The sequence below is a fragment of the Cyprinus carpio genome, chromosome B12, assembly GCF_018340385.1.
Source record: "Cyprinus carpio isolate SPL01 chromosome B12, ASM1834038v1, whole genome shotgun sequence".
Taxonomy (NCBI): domain Eukaryota; kingdom Metazoa; phylum Chordata; class Actinopteri; order Cypriniformes; family Cyprinidae; genus Cyprinus; species Cyprinus carpio.
In genome coordinates, this window is record NC_056608.1 from 4,117,692 (window position 1) to 4,128,542 (window position 10,851).

A 10,851-nucleotide genomic window follows, 5' to 3' on the forward strand; every position below is an offset into this window, starting at 1 on the left:
GGTGTGACCAGCGCAGGGTGTGGTCACAGAGGAGAGGCACGTGAGGGGAGGATAAAGGAACGAGATGGTGTTCGCCTGAGGCAGAGTCAGGTTCATTGCAGGTTACACAAAGGATTTGTCTGGGTAGGTTGTTTCAAAAATCTGATTATCTCATTGCTTGTTGTTTACTATATTCATTAATGATTTAGTGTACAACGTGATTTTTTTATCTTGTGTTTTTTTTTTATATTTTATTATTAAAAGATATATACAGTATTTAATAAATACATTATATACCTGTGTGATTTTAGATTTAATTATTTAACAAATAAAATAAATATTTAATTAAAATTAGGTCTGATATTGTGGCTCATTAACACAGTTTTTGCCCTAAAATGTTTTCCCCTAAAATCACTTTTTGTAAATTTTATTTTTAATCATAACGATTTCATTCTTTATTTGTAATTTATACTGAAATATGAAAATGCATTATAGTATAAAAAATGATTCAATTATTTTTATTAAAATATGCCAAATATTTTGAGTACCTAATATATATACACACATATGCAGTTATATAATTGAATATTTATGGAGATGTTCACTATTTATTTTCCTTTAAAGCCCCATGGTATCCTCTATATTCACAAGAGCAAAATAACTATGTTATATTGTTGGACAACACAAACTGTACAGTGTAAAAAAAAAAAAGGGAAAAAAAAGTGAAAGTGAAAGGGGAAAAAAAGTAAAAGTGACGTGACATACAGCCAAGTATGGTGACCCATACTCAGAATTTGTGCTCTATATTCACAAGAGCAAAATAACTATGTTATATTGTTGGACAACACAAACTGTAGAGTGTAAACCATAAGTGTAATTTATTCATTGTAGTACATTTGTCAACTTTATGTACACTTTTTAAATAGAATACATATAACCTTTATACAGTAAGAGGAGTCTATCAATATCTTAGTTAATTAGTTTATACAATATACAAATAGTTAACTCTTTTGAACTCTTTTTTTATGTAGCAACATCCTGAGCAGTACCAGTCAAATACATTCTGTTCTCTGAAGAATGAGCAGAAGCTCATCTGTGATGTGTATTCTTAGCGTCCATATCCTCTTGGGTCATTTGCCTTTTTGGATTCGTCTTTTCCGTTGCTCTGACCCATTCGGTATAACTTGCTTGCCAGGTTGTGTACTTGACATGTCCCAAGCTGACAACCTCTTTGAGCTGCTCGCCTTCTGCAGAGAGACAAGACAAATGTGAATCCATGTCTGTAATTCATATTTTTTGGTTTGAAAGAACATATTCATAAGAACAACATTCTTTTATTCAACAACAATGCATTAGATTTATAAAGAGTGACAGAAAGAGACATTTACAAAATATTTCTACTACAAATAATAAATGCTGTTCTTTTAAACTTCGGTTCATCAGAATCCTGAAGAAGAAAAAATATATATTGGGGTTTCCATAAAAATATTTAGCAACTGTTTTCAGCATTGATAATAATCAGAAATGTTTCTTGAGCTGCAAATCAGCACATTAGAATGATTTCTGAAGGATCATGTGACACTGAAGACTGGAGTAATGATGCTGAAAATTCAAATTTGATCACAGCAATAAAATACATTTTAAAATGTATTCACGCAGAAAACAGATATTTTAAATTGTAATAATATTTCACAATATTACTGTTTTTACTGATCAAATAAATGCAGCCTGGCCCTGAACGTTTGAACGGTAGTATATTCTTTCATGTTTAGCTCTCACTTACTCTCTGGCTTTTTGAAGGATGGTTTGTAGCAGCAGAGAAGAGGCTGCATTTAAATCTGGTCTTCTGGTGGTTTCGGTCTCCACTGATGGAGTCTGTCTGCCAGTGTCGATCAAGGTCACGTCTCTTGACCTCTGTATGCTCTTCACTAATGAGAGGCTTTCTGTCTGTGTCCTGTTTAAAAATACACGTAGCAGTGAATATACTTTGTGAATATACAATAGTGTGTGTGTGTGTGTGTGTGTGTGTGTGTGTGTGTGTGTGTGTGTGTGTTAAAAGTGCACACACCTCTGTGTCTGTCTCACTGGTGTGGTTGTGCTCATCGGTATAGTCAGCAACAGCAAAACAGCCACTTCCATAATGGTATGACCTAGAGATGTAAATTGCACACAATTTATAATAAATTTAAATGTAAACGTTTAGGTCTAAGGTCAATATATAAGTATATAGATATAATATATAGACTTGTGTGTGTGTGTGTGTGTGTGTGTGTGTGTGTGTGTGTGTGTGTGTGTGCGTTATTTCAGTATCATGATATAGTTTTGTTAATATTTTGAATTAGATTTTATTTTTCCATTTTTATTTTAATTTAGTTCAAGTTTTAGTAATTTTGTTTTGTGTTTTTGTCATTTTTGTTAGTTTTTGTTTGCTAATTTTATTTAGTTTTAAGGCATAGTTCACCCAAAAAATGACAATTTCCCCTCATGTTATTCCAGACCTGTTTTGTTGAACACAAAAGAAGATATTCTGAAGAATATTTGTAACCACAAACAGCTGGTGGTAGCCACTGACTTCCATAATACCATGGAAGTCAATGGCTACCATCAACTGTTTTGTTACCCTCAGTCTTTACAATATTTTATTTTGTGTTCAACAGAAAAAAAAATAATAATAATTTAAAAACTAAATGAAATGAGAAACGATGCCTTAGCAACTATGTGAAATAAAATACATTTACGCTTTTCAGATATTGTATTTTATTTCAGTTATTTTATTTGTTTTTCATTTCAAGTAATTAAAATATTTGTATGTTTTTTTAGTTAATAAAAATAACCCCAATAAATATATAAACAGTAATATTACATATTACAAAATTACAAAAACTTACCTTGCATGGAAGGGAGAGACTTGAGAAAGCTTTTTGTCCTGACCACCAATCCTTAGAAGCAATATTGCACTGATGAGAAGAATTAAATATGATCCACTCTAAGACTTTCCTTTGAGAAAAGCATGTTAGCTCTCAACTCTCCCTTGTGTTGCCTCTGTATTTATATGACAGAGGGAAGGGGGCAGGGTTAAGTAAGTAGTACAGTACCTTCCTTCTTAATAGACAACTCTGCATTCTGTTTAAACTGGTACAGATAGCATGTACTGTATTTTATGTGTGTCTTTCTCTAACACCGGTGCTCTTGAGTACCTCCCTCTTCTTATGACTCACCTCCTTATTACGTCTCAAGCGACTGTTTGTTCCTGAAAGGTTTTTTCAGTTCTCTCACCTGCCGGAAAGCCATCTCTTAAAATAGCCCCTTCTCACACACACACACAAGCTTTCCTTTATCGCTCCATTTTTCCTGTCGTTTTGTTCCCCTGACTTGAGTCACATTTTTTCCCAGCTCTTTCTTCTTTTTTTCCATGCCCTGGCACTTCGGATCCCCTCCAGTTCTGTTCATTCCCGCCGGTATTCCCAAGTGAGTATGTTTCCGCATGGCATGAGGTCTCTCTCTCAACGTGGTCTCCAAATAAAATCCTTTCAGACAGTCAGGAACTTCCAGGAATTTTGAGGTGTCATTTGAATTCAGCTATATAAAGGAGATGACTGTTCGTTCATAGTCCTTTTCCCCTATTCTCATCCTCTTTTCTTGACTACCTAGTTTTCCCCCCCTCGTGCTTTTGACTCTATTGTGCGCTTTTCCTGCTTTGGACATCTGGAGTTGTTTTCCCAGTCTGAGAAGCTGCTGGGATCCTCAAGCTGTACAGCCAAGTGCCACCTGCAAACATTTATTTATGCCATAGACAAACATGTATCATATAGTGATGGCTTGTTAGAGGACAGAAACACATAATTCACCTGACTCGGTTTACATTATTATTCTAGTTTGTATATGCTTTCCTGCTGTTTTCTTGTGACCATGACATTGATATGCAGCAGGTCATGGAAAGAACTGTAGCGTGCATCTTAAGCAGTACATTTCTATTATTAACAAACAATTTCTGCAGCACTCTAAAAATGGCTGGGTTAAAAGTAACCCAATTGGCAACCCAGCGCTGGGTAAATATTGGACAGAACACGTGCTGGGTCAAAGTAACCCAGCATGCTGGTTTACACATTTTAACCCAGCAGGCTGGGTTGTTGAGAAAACCCAAGATATAGTCATTTTTACCATTTGTGTGTTTGCATTTTTGTGGTTCTGGGTTATTCTTGCTGGGTTATACTCATAATTTCCCCTATGCTTAACAAGACAACCATGGATTAATAAATGAAGAATACAGGTTATTTAGACTGTTTAAAAAGTTATTTTTAATGCCATCTGACATTCACAAATGTGTCAAAATTTGTACCAATGACAAACGACATGCAATTTTCTTTTTTTTTTTTCTCAACAAATGCAAAAATCACAGAAATACAGTTGCAATAAATAAGAAAATTAGTTCTGAATGACCTGTGTCTAGCTGTTTAATTATTATATTTTGACATGTTTAACTACTTAAATACACAGTGAAATGACATTGACAATTATAATTTAAAAAGACAGAGAATGCAAAATCATTTAAAGATGTCCTAAAATTTATAACAAGTATATAAAGACTCCTAGGTAGATGTACACTGCTTAGGGTAGTAAAGGTATAGTTCACCCAAAAATGAAAATACTTTCATTTATTACTCACCCTCATGTCGTTACAAACCCGTAAGACCTTCGTTTATCTACAGAACACAAGTTAAGATATTTTGATGAAATCTGAGAGCTTTCAGACCAGGGTGAATAATTACTGACAGAATTTTCATTTTTGGGTGAACTATTGTCAAACACTTAAAGCTTTGAAGCAAAGATCTACAGCTGAGAGCAGTGAACTCTGCTATAGAGCCTGTCTATGGAAGGACAATTTTCAAAAGGAATTGCAAATTATATTTTCAATTGCGTTTTTCCACATGTGACAAATTGTGACATAATCCAAACACATTTGCAAATCTTGCATTATTGTTTGCTTTTTCACGAATGCACAGTGACTGACAAATTTCAAATGGAAAAGCAAAGTCCATTTGCCACTGTATTTTCCATGTATTATGAGTAATGAGCCTGTTGTAGTGAATGTGACAGACATAATTCACCTTTGTTAAGTGTAGTTCTGTACACTGTGTTCTGCATAACTGTTCAGGGATTGTGGTCCCTTTAAATGTTCGGAATGCGTGATGACGTAAAACGCCGGTCAGCGCCATTGTTTGAGTATTCTGTTTTTGCTTTTAAAATAAACGAGACACGCATTCGTGTGCTCAAAGTGAGAAGTTGTCCCTTGCAAATTACTGAAATTTCCACACTGTTATATTTAAAAATACAGTGTCAAAGCAGATTTACAGTATTAAATAGGAAAATAGTGTGTAATAATGCAAAAGGACAACACTAAATACTTAATTTTCAGTTAAAGTCAGTTCATCATTGATTCAGTGATTTATCGTACAGCTGTGCATTCAAGTAGACGATATCGCTGGATATTAAGTGTCCCCAACTAAGCAAGCCAGAGGCAACAGCGGCAAGGAACCAAAACTCCATCGGTGATAGAATTGAGAAAAAATCTTGGGAGAAATCAGACTCAGTTGGGGGGCAAGTTCTCCTCTGGCCAGACGAAACCAGCAGTTCAATTCCAGGCTGCAGCAGAGTCTGATTGTGCAGTGGACCTCATCTGGTTCCCAATGTCTTGTGCCGATGTCCATCTAGGAGACAAGGTCTTTACTGGGGATCTGTCTCTGGGGCTCATCTAATTGCCCTGGTCTCCACTGACATTCAGGGCTGTAGAGGTCATCTCTAGGTGCTGATCCACCATCTGATCTGGATACAGACTGGATCCGGGTGGCTAAGGTGACCTCAGAATAAGAATGAAACAGACTAATGTTAGCTTCGATGCATCATAAGAACATGTACATCGGGGTGTTATTAATTACCACGTCTGCTTTTTCACTGTGTCGCACATGTAAAATGCCAAAACTGAAATGGAATCGCAATTACTTTAGCATCTGAATTTCCAATGCCTCACATGGAAACCTGTCAATCTGTCTCAGGGGTGGGATCATACTATGGGGCGTGTTTGTATTGGGAGGTGACGTCACTCAAAGACAATTGTGCCAAATGCTTTGGACAATGGAGGTAAAGGCACTACTAAAGGCAGCTGCCACTCCGAGAGATGCGTGTTAAAGAACCGACAGTGCAACCCGGGTCTCCCTATATTCTTGGCACCTTACACAATAAATAATCTTTTTAGTCATTTTAACCCCAAAATGCAGCTACTATCCCCTGCTAACGGTGGGAGCCACAATGGTACTATTGGTCAATATTCACCATTAACCAAATGCTTTTCACCTGAGGAATACAATATAGGGTAAGATGCAAATAGGCAAATAAGAGTAGAACTGCAAGGTTGTTTTGCTGACGTGCATCAGAGTGCAAACATTGAGAGATTTGGGGTAAAAAACTACAAAATATATCCCAATACAAACATGTCCCATAGTATAGTCCCACCCCTGACACGGATTGACAGGTTTCCGTGTAAGGCATCTGAAATTCAAATCCTTTTCAATTGCGTTTGGTCTATGTCACAATTTATGCGTCCACATGTGGGAAAATGCAATTAAATATACAATTTGCAATTCCTTTTGAAAATTGTCCAGAATATCCTTACCTGTCCATTTATTATGATCAATGTCTGATAGATCTGCTGGCATTTTCCAAATTGCCATGACAAATGGATGGGGTTTCGTGGACTCTGCTCTGTTAAGGAATTCCAAGTTTGTTCCAACCTTTAAAATAAAGTAAACAAAATACAGATTTTTAATAGCAGTGATTCAGTTCAATAAACTGTGTGAAGTTCATCATGATTAGGAGTTAAATTCACCTATGATTAGGTCTACAGAAGCTGAATATGCTATAGTGATTGGCTGAAAGGTGTGCTTTCAAACTGTGTAATCAATAGGATGTTCCAGTCAGTATAATCACAGTTTAATATTAATATGCTGGCTATATCGAAACACACAATGACAGTCACTGGTACACTGGATAGTCACAAAGAAATTTCTATGACAAGTCACGCAGGTACTGGGTTACTCCACAGCTTTAAAATAGTCCATATATAAACACTTATAGGTGTACCAAAGTGATTTAGGACAAGTCAAAAACACGATCTGGAAAAATGGGTAACTATATGATGTATTCGCTCATTATAAAATTATGTACATTCTGAACAAAGTTACAAAGTGCAGCTTTAACTATAGCACGAAACAAAGTTATATGTGCGTTTAATTTACGCAAGTGTTAGATGATTATCACAGACAAACAATTATGTATGTAAAATGTATAATAAACATGAACTTACGGTTAGACGTCTCGATAAGTCTGCATTCGACGAGTTTTTCTCTCCCAAATGTAACGGTATCCATGTGCTTTTCTGACAAGAAAAAATGACATTTTGAATTATGACTTACCGAAAACCTTTATTTACGTATGCAGTAAGACTTTATAAACCACACAAGCATCAAATCTTCTCACTAACGCGGCCTCCGCACTCGCTGTGCGTGCGCGCACTTTATCGAGGCCCTGAGACGTCGATTCTTTTCCGGGAATCACTTTGTCGAGAATTGATGAACCGGTTTAATTTGAACCGGATCGTCGGTTCTTTTAGACCTGCGGTCCGGCGACATGTACGTAATTTGTATGATTTACATGTCGATATGGACAACTGCAGGCGTTTACATTAGAGCAAAAAGTCGTATTCACTTATTTTGACTCACTTAATTGTTAAATTCGCTTTTCAGTGTCAGAAACTACTCTTTCCTCTATTTTCACAGATATTCACATAATTCAGCCTTCCGTCACTGTCTGATACTTAATAAAACTGTATTAATCTGTCTCTCAGATACTTTAACACGATCATGCGAGTAGGTTACACGTAGAATGGGACGTTTGAGGTAAACTGTTCGTCATTTAACATTATGTAACAACCGCACGGAATTCATGAGAGGCAGAGACCAGCACACTCGGATGGTAGCTACCACACAATTCTTTATTAATTATTAAAAAACACAACACCAGCTCATAAGACACGTTACCCCCCTTTTTCAGTCCCAGTTGGTCCACATGCACACAGACGAGCTCACGTCAGGTGAGAAGGATACACAAGAAGTCTTTATCAGTTGGGCCCCTCGACAGACATAATCAGCCTCTCCAATCGCTTTATTGCTTCCACAGTTATTGGTTGCATCGGTCAAGAGCTCTCCTAACCCGAAGTCGCATCCCTGACTGTCTACACATTTACCCCACCACTGACTATCTATCTTCACCGCCGGAGATACTAATTATCCCGAGCGGCCGTCTCGCGTTTCCCCACAAGTGAGAGCTCCCCAAATCGCTCCCGAACAATACTCAAACCATCCTTAAATAATCATCATCTCCTCCCACATCAGCTGTACACATTAATTTAATTAAGCAACACCCATTCATTCAGGTAAAGGGGGCGTGTACATTAATCACACCTAAATTCCAATCACTTCCTTCTATTCATCACACTACCCCCCTCCCAGGCGAAAAGTACTCGTCCTCGAGTCAAGCAGATAAATCATAGTCCAACAAATGGGCCGGTACCCTCCTGGCCCGCGACGAACGTCCCTCAGCAAATCTGTTATTTATCCCCGACCATGACTCACGGGCAACAGATTCAGAAGGTACAGCCCCACAAGTGTTGTCACCAGAAAGGGCTGTAACCACATCCAATGTAGGGGCAGGCAACAGGGTGGAAACAGAAGGCATCACAGCATCCAGCCCAGGATCAGGGGGCAGAGCAGAGTCAGGACATAGCGTAGGGTCAGAACACCGTGCAGAGTCAGCCAGCGGTGCAGGGTCCGGATACAGCGTACTCCTTTCCCCAGCCACAGCCGACATTCGATCCCTCTCAACACTCTGCAATTCCGGCCTTCCTGAAAATAAATTAAAAACATATGGCTTAAGACGATTAAAATGCACAACTCGCTCAAGCCCTTTTTCTTTTGGGGGCTATTCGATACAACACATCCGTAACCCGCTCAAGGACCACAAACGGCCCCACAAAATGCCTTTGTAACTTCGGACACAGCCCCCGCTTACGCACCCTATTTTTCACCCACACCAATTCACCTTCTGTATAAAACTGATGGGAAACTTTTAAATCAAAACATCGTTTCTGCCTTCCTGATGCTTTCAGTTGATGTGCTTTCACAGCCTCCACTACTGTAGACAAGCTTTCAGCTACTTTCTCCACATAATAATCATTCGTCGAATCATACCGTTCCGTCTCCCCCACTCCCAACACAACATCCACAGGCAAAACAATCTCCCGTCCAAACAGAACCCTATATGGCGAAAACCCTGTAGTAGCATGTGTACTGCTCCTATAAGCCATCATAACGTATGGCAGGAGCGTGTCCCAATTCTGCTGGTTACTATCCACAAATAAAGACAACATGGAAAGTAAAGTACGATTAAACCGCTCCACCATCCCGTTTGACTGTCGATGATAAGATGTAGTTCTTGTTTTCATGCATCTGCAGCAAACCACACAACTCAGTAAATAATTTAGATTCAAAGTTTCTACCCTGATCTGAATGAATACTGCGTGGGACCCCAAAATCTACACACCCACTCCTGCACCAAAACTTTAGCTATGGACACTGCTTCTTGATTTGGAAGCGCGACCGCTTCGGTCCACTTTGAGAAATAATCCCCGATTACTAGGATATACTTATTCTTATCTCCAGTTAAAGGCAAAGGGCCCAAGATGTCTAGCGCTACACGTTCAAAAGGCCGAGAAACAAAAGAGGGCTGCAAAGGGGCACGAATGTTCGGCGCTGAAGATTTACGAGATGCACATTCCGTACATTCCCTACACCACTTCTTTACATCCTCAAACCACCCAGGCCAATAGAACCGGTCTTTCACTTTTGCCTGTAATTTTTGCACACCTAGATGACCACCGGTAGCAGAGTTATGCAACATTTTCAACACCTCTGGAACCATCACCTTCGGAAGGACCACCTGCATTTTTAATGCAGCATCTGTATTAAGAGGAGGTTTACGTACTAACCGCCCTCGCTCAAACTCCAACTAATCCCACACGGGCAAAAAACCCTCTCACTTCCACTTTTGTCTGTGCTTCAGCACGCCCCTCCTCCCCCCGCAACCACAGCTGTTCTACAATCTGTAAAACGGCATCCTTCTTTTGCGCCCCCACCAACTCATCCTCAATCTCCCCAGAAGGAGCCGTTTCACATACAGCACAAACAGAAGCACTAACCTCCACACGTGGATCTGAAAGATCTCCACACTTGGCACCAAATGATGGCAAGCGTGAAAGCGCATCCGCATTAACATGCTTTTGACCGGGGCGGTGCACAATTTTATATTGAAAACTGGCCAACTGTTCAACCCATCTAGCCAACTGTCCTTCCAGCCCCTGAAAATTATGAAGCCACCTTAAGGAACTATGGTCAGTCCGCAATATAAATTCTTTCCCAAGCAGATAATGCTTGAAGTATTTAGTAAACACTACCAAACTAAGCAACTCCTTTTTCGTGGTGGCATACCTGCGTTCCTGTTTTGTTTTAAAGCTCGACTAGCATACGCCACAACCCGCTCTAAGCCATCCACCTCTTGTGACAAAACTGCACCAATGCCCACATCACTCGCATCAGTGTCTAAAATGAATGCCTTGTGCGGGTCAGGATACGCAAGGACTGGAGTTGTCACGAGGGCTGTTTTAAGCTGTAAAAACGCCCGCTGGCACTCACCATCCCATTTAAATTTCCGACCTTTCTCCGTGAGGCGATGTAATGGTCGCGCAATTTCAGCGAACCCCTC

At 39.1% G+C, this 10,851-nt stretch overlaps 1 long non-coding RNA gene across 1 annotated transcript; it reads right to left on the bottom strand.

Moving 5' to 3' along the window:
* Positions 1-4,978: 4,978 nt before the first annotated feature.
* LOC109062004 lies at positions 4,979-7,382 on the bottom strand. Its single transcript, XR_006156003.1, has 3 exons — positions 7,340-7,382; positions 6,650-6,767; positions 4,979-5,837 (listed from the first exon to the last, which is right to left on the bottom strand). It is a non-coding gene; the product is annotated as an uncharacterized LOC109062004 (long non-coding RNA).
* Between the last annotated feature and the right edge of the window lie 3,469 nt (positions 7,383-10,851).